Raw genomic sequence first — 14,970 nt, 5'->3', positions numbered from 1 at the left:
TTCTCCACCTCTTAAATTTATGTTCGTCCTCGAACGTGCCAAGAATCTTTCTGAGGATATTAAATTACTGAGTATATTCTTACACACATACGCGCGGGTGATTCTACGTTCTTGCAATTTAATACAGGTCTGACAACACCATCTCAATTGAGATTGTTTCTTTTATCCATTCTTATAAGCTTTAAAGCCAATTCCTTACTCTCCAATCAATTTCAAATGCCTGATTTTTCATATTAACACATTGTGTTAGTCTCAACCGGCTGTAGCAATTTCGTGCCCCCACTCACATTATACGTATGCCCATAATCACATATCTGATCATAATAGTTGTTCATAATTAATTCCAGTATCATCAATTAACCTCATATTAACCAAAACCCTGTTTCGAATTTTTGCAATACTGACAACAATATGTGAGGCATGAAGACCTCATAACGATTTACCCGACTTAACAAGTCGCATTCAACGCCGCCTGGGAACTCACCTCGTAGGCTAAAACTCAATATTTGCCTCACAATTATGGATAAATATTCACAGAAACACATAAAAGAATTATCAAATAAGCCTAACAGGCATGACTTCCTATCAATACAATAGTACAAATTTTTAATTTCACAAAAGAGAGAATTTAAACTCATAAAGTTTTCACCACAAGGACCTCGTCCTTATATAACTTCCATCGCAGCTTGTAGCCCAGTTTAAATGTTTCACATCATAAAAAAATGCGAGGATCTCGTCCTCAACTCCGAATTACAAGTATTTTGCACATCGTGCCAACTGAAATTTTCAGTTTCCTTTCTTTCTTCTTTTCAATAAATTTCGTAAGCAGTTTTCACAACACATAATGAACACTCATCCAGGTAGGGTATATAATTCATAAAATTGAATTCAATTATTCTGAAATCACATCAAAACCCACTATAGTGAGAAATAAAAAGTCACATTTGGACTTATAGCCCTCAATGGTGTATACAAATAAAAATGATAGACACGGGCTAACATCATCAAATCTCTCAACAGGGATAACATATAAGGGGGTCACAAAGCTATGAAACTCACCCATAAGTGGAGCATAATAAGAGGACTCGCCTCGATATCTAGAAGCGAATCAAATTAAGGAGAATTATCATTTTATAACAAATCAGGATCGTACCTGTAACGACACTATTTGGTGTATCGGCCTCAGCCAAATCATAGCAATTATATCAACGGGTCGGGCCTCCACCTCTTAGGCGCTACCTACCCGCCTGTTCTCCACCCCTAACTGGCTATGCACGTGGAGTATTAACTGGAATAACCACTTTAAGAATCTTGTGCTGGTGGTGCACTAAAAGTATTAATTGGAGCACTATGAGTACTCTGAATTGCGGGCTAGGCTGACCGACTGCCTGAGCCTCCGCCATGACGATTCATAACTGCAAAGTAGAATCTACTAAAGTCTCCAGAGTTCCGATACCTTTTGGCCTCTTTTTCCTCACTTCGAACATGTTCTAACATCCTGGCAGTCTCTACTACTTGCTGAAATATAATATCAGTTTGCGACTCTCGAGCCATACATATGTTATAATCATAATCGAGCCCTTCAATGAATCTGCGGACTCGCTTTCTAACTGTAGGAACCAAGATAGGTGCATGACGGGCTAATTAAACCTGATAGCATATTCTGACACTGTCATAGTGCCCTAACGCGACCGTTCAAACTCTGTGCGCCACACAACTGGGAGAGTCATGGGAACAACTCTTTCAAGAACATTTTCGAAAATTAAGACCAAGTTGGTGGTGTTGCATCGGCTAGTCTACCTTCTTCATAAACTTGCCACCACTGATACGCTGATCCTGACAGTTTAATCTCTCAAGTCTCTTTTGTTCTTCTTTTGACATCTCTGGCCTGACCTTAGGCTGAACCGGAATAACAGGCTGTACCGGTTCTATACTCGAAACCTGACCAATATGAACCTGCTGCTCTGGAGTACGGACGATAGGAGTTTGAGCTCCTCCCCCAATCTGTGAAATATTTGGTGCAACGGAGATCCATCCCGCCTGAGTTAATGTACCAAACATGCTCAGGAACTGTACTAAAGTCTCCTGAAGTCCGGGAGTAACGACAAGTATTTCTGGTACCTGTCCCCCAACTGGAGCTATTGGTGGATCCTCAACTACTGTTCTGACAGGTGCTCTAGCTGCAACACGTGCCCTTCCTCGGCCTCTATGTCACGACCTAAAATTCATAAAGGTCGTTATGGCGCCGGACTCCACTGTCAGGCAAGCCAACACTAAATAGTTAATTAAATCCTCATTTTAATATTTTTGAAATCGTAAATTTACTTTAATTTGTCTAGTAAAAGATGAATTTACAGAATAAATAACAATGTTTTCCAATTGCAATAGTGAACACCCCATAATCATCCCATAACCCGGTGTCACAAGTGCATGAGCCTTTTCTAGAAATTTAAAATAAAATACAATAAGTGTCCGGAATACAACTTGGACAGGAAAGAAAACACAATACTCTGAAGGAGACTCTGCTGGCTGCGGTGCATCGAATAGAAAGCAGCTCACCTAAGTCCCCGCCATAATTGCGCCTCTGCGCTCACAAGGCCGCTAAACATATGTGTACCTGCACAAAAATGTGCAGAAAGTGTAGTATGAGTACGTAAATCAACGCGTACCCAGTAAGTATCCCGCCTAACCCCGAAGAAGTAGTGACGAGGGATCGACTTCGACACTTACTATGGGCTATAAATGGGATGTCAATGATATAATTAAGCATGGATTATATTAACGGTTACAAGCTCAATATTTTAATGTAAGTAAGCAGTTCTTTCATAATTAAGAAATCTCCAAATTTATCTCCGATTATTTAACAATTTAACTCAGGTCGAGGATGCAATATCATTATTTGTAAATTTCAAGGCAAGCAATACAAGCATGCGCAAAACATGTCGAGGTCGTACGACCCGATCCAACAAATATTTAAAATGTGCACTGCCAGAGGGTCGAATGGCGCGAACCATAGATGCATCTTTTTAATTTGCTGAGGCGTTCGCCCGTTCCACAAAGATAAACACATTCAAACAGTCAATCAAGACTTCATCAAGGGGGAATTATCCAAGAAAATGGCAATTTCTCTTTTAACAGTCAAGAAATGATGTTTTGCTTTTTAGAAAGTTTATTTACCAATTTCGATATGATTTAGGCATTTAAATTGATAACAAGGTTGTGAATATTACAAGTAGAGCATGCTTTTGAGTCCTAGACTACCCGGACTTAAGCATAATAGTAGCTACGCACGGACTCTCGTCACCTCGTGCGTACGTAGCCCCCACAAATAGGAGCACATATTGATTTATTTCACCTATGGGGTAAATTCCCTCATACAAGGTTAGAAAGGAGACTTACCTCACTCCGAAATTCCATAATCGGCTCCAAAGCCTTTCTAACAACTCAAACCGATGCCTGTCGCTCCAAAACTAGTCAATAAATATGCAAATTCATAAATATATACCCTAATACTCATTATAATCCTATTTACAACAATTTCCAACTCCACACGAAAAGTCGATGAAATTACCCTGGGGCCCACGTGTCCGGATTCCGAAAATTTTCAAAGATAAACTTTACCCATAACCCCACAAGCTCAAATATATAATTTATTTCCAATTCCTTGCCCAAATTCGTGGTCAAAATCCTAAAATACCAATTTCTAGGTTTTTCTTCAAAATCCCAATTTTTCTACAAATTTTCCTTTTAGATTCTCATGAATTTTGATGTTAAATCTAAGGTATAATCACAAAATATAATTGAAAATTGGTTAGAGACACTTACCCAATGATTTGATAAGAAAATTCTGTCTCAAAATTGCCCACTCTCGGACCTAGGGTTCAAAATATGATAAAATGAAGCAAAAACCCGAATTACACAGCTGAAAATAAGTTGCAGATGTCGCATATGCGATCCTAGGGTTCGCACAAAAACGAAGAAGCCTTCGCAATTGCGAACAAGAAGAGGGCTGGAAAGGGTTGCATTTGCGACAAAAAGTTTTCAATTGCGAAGTGGGCATCGCAATTGCGATAGAAATGTTCACAATTGCGACCACACCAGAAACCAACAGTTTTTCCCGATATGAAAATGTGCATCTCTCTCTCATACGATGTCTAAATTCGACGATTCTTTTTGCTATGGCTCCGTAATTACGATACGGATCTAATGGTTCAATCAAATCATAAATCAAAGGTCATTTGCTCAATATGGTACACTTTATGTCCAAAGAAACGACGTTGAAGCATCAAATAAGAGCGCGATACAACCCGAAACACACCCGAGGCCCCCGGGACCCTGTCCAATCACACCGACCCGCTCCATAATATAGCACGGACCTGCTCAAGGCCTCAAATCATACCAGATAACATCAAAAATACTAATTGCACATCGATTCACGCCTAATAAACTATTGAACTTCTAACTTCCACATCCGATGCCGAAACCTATCAAATCACATCCGATTAACCTCAAATTTTGCACACAAGTCATATTTGACATTACGGACCTACTCCAACTTCCGGAATTGGAATCCGACCCCGATATCAAAAAGTCCAATTCCGGTCAAACTTTTAAAAAATCTTCAAATTTCTAACTTTCGCCAAATGATCCCAAAATGACCTACGGACCTCCGAATCCACTTCCGGACGCGCTCCCAATACCAGAATCACCATACGGAGCTATTCCCAGACTCGGAATCCCAAACGGACATTGATAACATTGGAATGCACTTCTACCCAAATTTATGAAATTCTTCCAAAATGCTAACTTCCATAATAGGCGCCGAAACGCTCCCCGGGTCATCCAAAACCCGATTCGGGCATACGCCCAAGTCCAAAATCATCATAAGAACCTGTTGGAACCTTCAAATCCCGATTCTGAGGTCGTTTACTCAAAAATCTAACCTTAGTCAATTCTTCCAACTTAAAGCTTCTGAAATGAGAATTTTCTTTCCAAATCAACTCTGAACTTCTGAAATTCCAATTCTGACCACGCGTACAAGTTATAATACCTGAAGTGAAGCTATTTATGGACTCAAACTGATGAACGACACTCTAGGGCTCAAAACGACCGGTCGGATCATTACATTCTCTCCCACTTAAATATACGTTCGTCCTCCAACGTGTTAAGAACTGCTATGGGGTTGTCCAAAATCATTGTTTAACACCTCGTGCACCTACCCGTGCCACCACAACCCAGTTGAGCACATTAGCTCGAGCAAACCTGAAAATCCTCCCTTTTTATCTAGTCAAATAAGCCTTAGAGCCAAAATCCAACATATGAAATTCTCTACCAGGTCTGTTTCCAACATACGAACACCGTAACCATCACTACATGATGTATCAACACATGATTGTACACCCTTACGGAATTCATACCATGTGCCGTGTAACTCACATGACCATAATAACATCCTCTGACAACGATAGCCGAAATCCCCCGAATCTGATGCTCACAACACAACTCATGACGAATTAAGCCTTGCTTTAACTCTCACAATACTGCTACGACAGAGAAGATGTGTAAAACTCATAACCACCTGCCGAATCACAATTTATGGAGTCTTTCCTCCCGACAAGAACCATTACCTCATTTGGGACTGAATAACAATATTTACTATTTAATATGATTCATATAAATCTTATCACACTAATCTCGGGTCCAATAATCTAGTCTCACCCAATAGAAGTTGCTTAGGCAATAAGCCACCTCATACACTGCCAAAAGTCTCATATGATGCCACAATGTGTCAACAAGCTACAAACTCGAATGTGATGCATAAGGAATTGAACTCTGGAAAGAACTACTCAACCCACGTAACTAATTCAAACAACCAAAAGGATGTTATGAACCTTCCTCAGAAAATGAGAAGCAAAACACACGATAGTAGATATGGGAAACTATACTCAATATCACACTGTTGCGGCGTGCAACCCGATCTAACCATGATACCCGTGGCGGCATGCCACCCGATCCACACATAATAATCTAAAGAAACTCACATCGAGCCATAATGCTTATACTCATGAATGCCCGAATATCAACCACAAGCATGCCAAGTGCATAATACAAATCCTGGGGAGATGGATAGCGCCATACGCTATGAAACTCAAGCACAACTAAGGTGCAATAAATGACATGTATCTTGAGAGCCTCCCTGTTCTCACAACACCATAATTTATACGGGATCTCAATACGAGTGTGAATAATCAAACTGCCTCATGAATCACATGGCACAATAGGGACTACACGGAAAGGCCGACAATAGAAATATCATGTAAGGCCCGAAGACCCCTCCGAAAATAACGCAATGCTGAAATGAACACATTCGGCCCGATATAGATCCCACATTCACATTTAGGTCCATCCACGGGCCTCAAGCCGATTCTGATCGTACCGCATTGGGCTAATAACCCTTCAAGGAACCACAATGACCTATTCACTACACATAAGAACAACCGTCAAGTCTGAAACAAACTTCCATAGTTCACAACCAAATGAACCGAGTGCCCTTCAGGTATGAATTCCCACATTAGCGATAGTACCACAATCTCCATACTTGGTTTTAAATCTTTAATCAATCCAGTGACTACATGTCACACTTATACAATCTTCCCGTGGGATATACACCCACGACCTTCCGCACCAGGTAATAAGTCTGCACATCCATACCACCGGTCATACTAAGGCTGTAAAGCAAATCGAAAATCTGCAAATCAGAACACATAACCCCTTACACAAGACACCGATCTCAGGTGATGCTAAAGGCAATACCAGCTCACTCTAAACATCTGAATTCTTTTTCTGCTCATCCGAGCTTGTGACATTCTTGTCAATCACCGAACCACAACCTCGATCCTCAACTCCCAATTCCCATGCTACTCACTGCACTTAACATGCCAATACGCGACAGTACAAGGATTTCACTATAACTCCTGAACCACTAATAGAATAAACACTTCACTTTGTAGAAACCTTCCACTTTACTTGTTTCAGGAGAATCATTGCAACACATGACTGAATTCTCATAACCGTAAAACACACAAATCCTCAAGTAGTGGTCTAAACCACCATAATTCTTCCGGGATCCATCTACACATTATAGGCCATAATACTCGAATGCTTCCAAACAAAATCAATCTCGGTGGTCGTCAAGCCTCGCACGTACCGCCACAAATCATATGTATAACTTAACACGCTGAAGGAACTGATCATTGCCACCATCATGCCAATTCAACCATTGCTAACCGATCTAACTTCTTCTAATTTACTCCGGACTTGCCTTAGTAATAATAATAGCTCCATTCAAAACATAACGAATCCCAAATCCGCAATTGCCTTGGGTGAACTTATTTCACGAGACCGCGTTATCTCAAAACCCACGAATCATCTCATACCCCTCCTTGTGCGCACATTCGCATCTTCAACTGGTACACCCATTCTGATAATTCCTCTATGAATCTGAACTTACGTTCTCCCGTTCCTCCAATACTGCACCGCAGACCAAAGATAACATAGAACACTCCAAGCCCCTTTTCATAATCTGCAAAAGCTTGATACTCAACCATACTACTAGCTCGAAATCCTTAGGCACCGCACTTTAAAATTTTTTTTTGAACCCACTAGAATAATTGCTGTGAGTCACCCACTCCGACCTGGTCCCGAATATAATCAACTCCAAGGCTCTTATAGCACATGAACACTCTCTTATTAAGCACCTGACTGAATCGCTTTCCTTGTACGTCATATCTACACAATACATAAACGCTGAGTTTTCCCAAAGCCTGAACATGAATCGATAAGGCCAATTATAGTACACATTTCTCAAATTCTTTGCCCAAATCACCACTGATGACCCTCTTCCTTAGTCATAATATCCCACCAATATGTCGATAACCAGAAATCTCACAATTAGCCAACCATGCAATCCAACCGTAGGTGGTGGAACTCTCCCACTTAGCTTGAAGCTACCATTGCATAACTCAGGAACCCACCAAGATTCCTTATCCCCCATTGACATGGTCTTGCATAATCAACCCACCAAATTCCTCGAAATCCTTCTGTTAGCATTTCATGAACACTCTGAATCACTAACCACATTTACATATTCGACCTCATATCGGATAGCCAGTGGAATTCTTCATAGAAGCTTCGTCAACCATGCGACTACTGGCCTGCTCACAAAAGATAACCCAACTGTGGAAATTACATGCCGACATCTTCCAACGTCGCTGCACTGGGTATAGTTACTACAAAATCAGTAACCCATCCTGAGCCCATGCTCATTCACCAGCTATATAAGTCCGTTCACTCCTCATAGACATCAACTAAAGGTGCGACAATACATTCTAATCCAAACATGTTGTATCCTTCTTCATATTAAGCAACTCCTTTCTGTCGTATCCAATCTCCCGTCGTATAATAGCCAATATACCAAATTAAGTCCGTAGACCTAGTCACTGTCCACCATAAATCCCAAATCACTCTAAACTTTTCTCACGGTGTGTAGTCATCCTACCACATAACCCATATGCTACTCTGCCACTCTTCCACTTTGGTCAAACTCACTCCTATAAGCAACTATTCGACTCTTGTTTCTCACTTTTGGCCCTCTAAAAGTTTAACCATCGCAAGACTCCTCCCACATGTCTTTCCTCATCCTTCGCTGCCCAGTTGTTGCCGTAAATCAAAATCTATCTCTGTAGCACTTAAACTAATAAATTACCATCAACTCTAAACCTCGTAGAAGATCATCCATCTCGAGTCATCAACACGAGGAACACCGATTCGATCCTGAACAACCGCACACTGCGATATCTCATAGCTGTTTCTCCAGCACCATTTCACAATACCCTGCTCTGACGGAAAATTGATGAAGACCATAACACCGGCGAGCTTAACACATCCAACGAGGACAACGACACCACATCACAGATGAAAAGTCCACCACGCTCGAAAATACCAAGTCTCGTTACTCTATCAACCCAAATCTAAAACTTTTTAGTTTGATTGTCTCTCCTATGCTGGAAATAAAGCATTGAATCTCCGAATCATGCACTGAGTAAACCTCCTTCCAAGTCATTCACTGCTTTGACGCATAGACAAACATCCTACCATTAGACCATCACTATGCGATAACAACACAAATCGTCATAACAATCAATGCCAAATCTCAAAACTTTAGGTGGTACTGATACTAAGCTGAAACAATAGAACGATCTTCCGCAAGGCGACGATAATAGCCCAATCAAATGCGTAGGGAGAAACATCCTGCACCACATCTGTAGTACCATTACAATTCCTCAATTCCCGATTTATAACAAGCGCTTTAGGTCGCATAAGATTGAATAGGAAGGAAATGAAGGCATAAGCCTCAAAGGAATCAAATCGCACGATAAGGAATCAAGAAGGGAATTACTCTTAACAGTCCTGTAGCCTCTCGAAGATAAGTACAGACGTCTCCGTACTGATCCGCGAGACTCTACTAGACTCGCTCATGACTCGTGAGACCTAAGTGAACCTAGTGCTCTGATACCATGTTGTCACGACCCAAAATCCATAAAGGTCGTGGTAGCACCGAACTCCACCGTAAGGCAAGCCAACACTAAATAGTTAACTAAATCCTCATTTTAATATTTTTGAAATCGTAAATTTACTTCAATTTTCTAGTAAAAGATGAATTTACAGAATAAATAACAATATTTTCCAATTCCAATAGTGAACACCCTATAATCAACCCAAAACCCGGTGTCACAAATGCATGAGCCTTTTCTAGAAATTTAAAATAAAATACAATAACTGTCCGGAATACAACTTGGACAGGAAAGAAAACACAATACTCTGAAGGAGACTCTGCTGACTGCGGTGCGTCGAATAGAAAGCAGCTCACCTATGTCCCCGCCATAATCGCGCCTCTGCGCCCACAAGGCCGCTAAACATATGTGTACCTGCAAAAAAATATGCAGCAAGTGTTGTATGAGTACGCAAATCAACGCGTACCCAGTAAGTATCTCGCCTAACCTCGAAGAAGTAGTGACGAAGGTTCGACTTCGATACATATTATGGGCAATAAATGGGATGTCAATGATATAATTAAGTATGGATTATATGAACGGTTGTAAGCTCAATATTTTGAAGTAAGTAAGCAGTTCTTTCATAATTAAGAAATCTCCAAATTTATCTCCGATTATTTAACAATTTAACTCAGGTCGAGAGGCAATATCATTATTTATAAATTTCAAGGCAAGCAATACAAGCATGCTCAAGTCATGTCGAGGTCGTACGGACCGATCCAACATATATTTAAACTGTGCACTACCAGAGGGTCGAATGACGCGAACCATAGATGCATCTTTTTAATCTGCTGAGGCGTTCGGCCCGTTCCACAAAGATAAACACATTCAAACAGTCAATCAAGACTTCATCAAGGGGGAATTATCCAAGGAAATGACAATTTCTCTTTTAACAGTCAAGAAATGATGTTTCGCTTTTTAGAAAGTTTATTTACCAAGTTCGATATGATTTAGGCTTTTAAATTGACAAGGTTGTGAATATTACAAGTAGAGCATGCTTTTGGGTCCTAGACTACCCGGACTTAAGCATAATAGTAGCTATGCACGGACTCTCGTTACCTCGTGCATACATAGCCCCCACAAATAGGAGCACATATTGATTTATTTCACCTATGGAGTAAATTCCCTCTTGCAAGGTTAGAAAGGAGACTTACCTCGCTCCGAAATTCCATAATCGACTCCAAATCCTTTTCAACAACTCAAACCGATGCCCGTCGCTCCAAAACTAGTCAATAAATGTGCAAATCCATAAATATATACCCTAATACACATTATAATCCTATTTATAATAATTTCCAACTCCGCTCGAAAAGTCGATGAAATCACCCTCGGGCCCACGTGTCCGGATTCCGAAAATTTTCGAAGATAAACTTTACCCATAACCCTTCAAGATCAAATATATGATTTATTTCCAATTCCTTGCCCAAATACCACTTGTCAAAATCCAAAATACCAATTTTTAGGGTTTTCTTCAAAATCTCAATTTTTCTACAAATTTCCCTTTAGATTCTCATGAATTTTGATGTTAAATCTAAGGTATAATCAAAAAATATAATTAAACATTATTTAGAGGCACTTACCCAATGATTTGATAAGAAAATCCTCTCTCAAAATCGTCCACTCTCGGACCTAGGGTTCAAAATATGATAAAATAAAGCAAAAACCCGAATTACACAGCTGAAAATAAGCTGCAGATGTCGCATTTGCGATTCCGGGGTTAGCAATTGCGAACCCTCGCAAAAACGAAGAAGCCTTCGCAATTGCGAACAAGAACAGGGCTGGAAATGGTCGCATTTGCGACAAAAAGTTCGCAATTGCGAACTGGGCATCGCAAATGCAATAGAAATGTTCGCAATTGCGACCACACCAGAAACCGGCAGTTTTTCCCGATTCGAAAATGTGCATAACTATCTCATACGATGTCTAAATTCGATGATTCTTTTTGCTATGGCTCCGTAATTACGATACGGATCTAATGGTTCAATCAAATCATAAATCAAAGGTCATTTGCTCAATGTGTTACCCTTTATGTCCAAAGAAATGACGTTGAAGCATCAAATAAGAGCGCGATACAACCCGAAACACACCTGAGGCCCCCGGGACCCTGTCTAATCACACCGACTCGCTCCATAACATAGCACGTACCTGCTTGAGGCCTCAAATCATACCAGATAACATCAAAAATACTAATTGCACATCGATTCATGCCTAATAAACTATTGAACTTCTAACTTCCACATCCGATGCCGAAACCTACCAAATCACATTCGATTAACCTCAAATTTTGCACATAAGTTATATTTGACATTACGGACATATTCCAACTTCCGGAATTGGAATCGGACCCGGATATCAAAAAGTTCACTTCCGGTCAAACTTCTAAAAAATCTTCAAATTTCTAACTTTCGCCAAATGATCACAAAATGACCTACGGACCTCCGAATCCACTTCCGGGCGTGCTCCCAATACCATAATCACCATACGGATCTATTCCCAGACTCGGAATCCCAAACGGACATCGATAACATTGGAATGAACTTCTACCCAAATTTATGAAATTCTTCCAAAATGCTAACTTTCACAATAGGCGCTGAAACACTCCCGGGTCATGCAAAACCCGATCCAAGCATACGCCCAAGTCCAAAATCATCATACGAACCTGTTGGAACCTTTAAACCCTGATTCTGAGGTCGTTTACTCAAAAATTCAACCTTATTCAGTTCTTCCAACTTAAAGCTTCCGAAATAAGAATTTTCTTTCCAAATCAACTCTGAACTTCCGAAATTCACATTCTGACAACGCGTACAAGTCATGATACCTGAAGTGAATCTACTCATGGCCTCAAACTGATGAACGACGTGTTAGGGCTCAAAACGAACATTAGGGTCGTTACACTCTACCTCGGCCCCGGCCTCTTGCGGCCCTAGCAGAATGTGCGAGTGCCTGCTCAGCTGACCCGGTGGCACGTGTCCTCACCATCAGTGAGAGAATAGAGATACAAAGGCTCAAATTCCAAATTCAACAAATTCCGCACGACATGAATGAAAGAAGTGAAAATTTCCTAACAGTTTTGTAGCCTCTCGAAGATAAGTACAAATGTCTCTGTACCGATCCGCAAGACTCTACTAAACTCGCTTATGACTCGTAGCACCTATTAACCTAGGGCTCTGATACCAACTTGTCACAACCCAATTTTCCCTCCGTTGGGTATCGTGATGGCACCTAGTCTTAGAGACTAGGTAAACCTAATATTTACTGAATGACAACCATAATAAATAGTATCTAACAACTTGAAATGAAATTCATTATTAGAATTTACAATTCCCAAATCGATAGTACAAGTCATAAACTCTATTGAGTTACTAGAAAGCCTATAAATATAATTGTTTTGAAATATAGATAAAACAGTGCAAGTACAATATTAGAAGGTTGTCACGACCCAAACCTATGGGCCGCAACGGGCACCCGTTACCTTACTCAACCGAGTACCAACGTAACGTATCCTTCTTATCGTACTATCATTGACAAATGGGCCAAATGGGCCGTCATGGGCTAACCAGAATAAACATAAGGGAATACTCAATATAAGACGACCCAATTAGATATAAAAACTTATACATTTGACATACTGGTCTATAAGACCAAAACGATCACTCGTACACTGAACATAGGCCGACAAGGCCATATAATCTTTTATATACATGACATCTATCTACAAGCCTCTAAGAGTATATAAATGTCATAAAGGTCGGGACAGGGCCCCGCTATACTAATCAGTACATGTCCTAATCATACTGACCACATAAGCAACTCCGGAGCAAATGGAGCGCACCAACACCTTCCGCTGAGCTGATAGCCTACTTGGAGGACTCTCGACCTGTCTATCAGAACCTGCGGGCATGAAATGCAGAGTCCCCAGGCAAAATGGACGTCAGTACGAACAATGTACCGGGTATGTAAGACACATAAATAAGTACATAATAGACATGGAAGAAATGTAGAGTAAATGACTCGACTTGTAAGTCTGGATAACTCTGTAAATCATGAAATAATTATAATATCATGCATATGCGTATGAATGTCATATCGTGCATAGGTACGTATTTCATAACATCAACAGGCATCTGAGGGCATCCCATCATATCATCTCGGCCACTGTGGACAAAATCATCAACGTATACCAGTTGATCAGGTGGTGGTGCGTATATAACGCCGTAACCTTTTTCTCATATCCCATATACATATATATATATATATATATATATATGTATATATATATATATACACACGCCATCTGGTCATGGGTCAATGTACATTTATAAATGGGTCAATGTACATTTATATATATATACACACGCCATCTGGTCATGGGTCAATGTACATTTATAAATGCATGAAATGCATAAGAAATACGTTAATAAGATTTTCTCGGAATGTCATAAAAATAATATGCCTGTCGGATACATTTTATCAAATACGTATTTTTCTGAGACCCATGAACAGAAGATATAATAATAATTCACGTGGGAAATCAAGAATATAGACACCCATAATATTTCTATGAATAGAGTCATTTATGGAAGTTGTGCATTTGCTCATTTCGTTCGTGTCGTATAGATCATGCCAAAAGAAATAAGGGATAGCCTTAACATACCAGAGCCGATTCTTTTGACAATCCCTCCAACACACATCAAATGCGACAAAGTATGTAACAGCGGATCGAAGTATGGAAAAATCCGTATGATATTTGTATACATAGGTTGGATGAAGAAGGAGAAGAGAACAAAGTAGTGTCAACTATGAGTTCAAAATATTACTGCTCTTGCCAAACATAAGTAGATTATAACTACTGTATTGAATAAAGGCACATCTGAAAGAAAGAAAAGACACATGACCTCATCAAAAGCTTAAAGAAAGGCCTCAAATGGCTTGCCTTTTGAATAAGGCAAAGCTCCAAAACAAAATTACTGTGTGATGCCCTATGGTGCAGCACAAAAACTACGCTTCCAAGAATATTGATTAGAAAATAATAATGTTTGCAGGAATCGGTGGGAAGAAATTGTGTTGAAAATTTATTAGTATTGCTAAGATTGTAATGTCTTGAGAAGGAAATTTGTTGAAACTTATCAGAATGGCTAACGTCCCCCACTTTCCATTGTAGTGTCTTTGATATGGAAATTATTAAGAATGAAATGAATGTATAAAACTTCACATTAGTTTGCCACCTAATAAGAAATGACTAAGAGTCATTTCTTTAGGATGTGGCCTGCTGCCACGTGGGGATGGGGGTGGAAAAGTTTAATCTTTATCCACTTATTAGGTAATATCCTGTTACCTGGTAATTAACCAACTACCCGCA

The 14,970-nt window shown here is 40.0% G+C and overlaps 1 long non-coding RNA gene across 1 annotated transcript in view; it reads right to left on the bottom strand.

Annotated features, from left to right (window-relative positions):
- Positions 1-13,650, bottom strand: part of LOC138899616 (uncharacterized) — a 129,535-nt gene extending 115,885 nt beyond the window's left edge. The window contains exon 1 of the long non-coding RNA XR_011411361.1: positions 13,448-13,650. This is a non-coding gene — a long non-coding RNA (uncharacterized lncRNA). The remainder of the gene's footprint in view (positions 1-13,447) is intronic.
- Positions 13,651-14,970: the final 1,320 nt, after the last annotated feature.

Source organism: Nicotiana tomentosiformis, chromosome 9 (genome assembly GCF_000390325.3).
Source record: "Nicotiana tomentosiformis chromosome 9, ASM39032v3, whole genome shotgun sequence".
Taxonomy (NCBI): domain Eukaryota; kingdom Viridiplantae; phylum Streptophyta; class Magnoliopsida; order Solanales; family Solanaceae; genus Nicotiana; species Nicotiana tomentosiformis.
Note: the sequence above shows the minus strand (reverse complement) of the source record. Positions and strands in the feature narration are given on the sequence as shown.